The sequence below is a fragment of the Myotis davidii genome, unplaced genomic scaffold (assembly GCF_000327345.1).
Source record: "Myotis davidii unplaced genomic scaffold, ASM32734v1 scaffold811, whole genome shotgun sequence".
Lineage (NCBI taxonomy): Eukaryota > Metazoa > Chordata > Mammalia > Chiroptera > Vespertilionidae > Myotis > Myotis davidii.
The window spans coordinates 469,033-469,428 of NW_006283149.1; positions in this window are offsets into that span (position 1 = coordinate 469,033).

A 396-nucleotide genomic window follows, 5' to 3' on the forward strand; every position below is an offset into this window, starting at 1 on the left:
GGGCCGCCGACTACTTCTAGGGCCCGACCTGGCCCTGGGCTGCAGGAGGCCGTGGGGGCCGGACGGGGGGGAGGGGAGAGGGGAGGGGTGGCGGAAACCTCCACCTGACCCTTTTTTTATATATAACATAGATGTTCGTATTATTTATGTTTATTGTTTGCACAGAAGAGGTCTAGGAAGATGTATTTTATATGCGTCCCAGGCTCGCGCCGGGAACGAGAGGTACCCAGAGAACCGAGGAAAAGTTTATTTTTTCAGAGCCCCAAGTAAAGAGCCCGTTGAGGGAGCCAGAAGTCCGAGCGTTAAGGTAGATAAACGTTTTCACGAAGAGCGACCCTCGGTGTATGTCCGTCTCATTCATTTCGTACGAAGACGCGGCGTGAGTGGTGTGGTTCT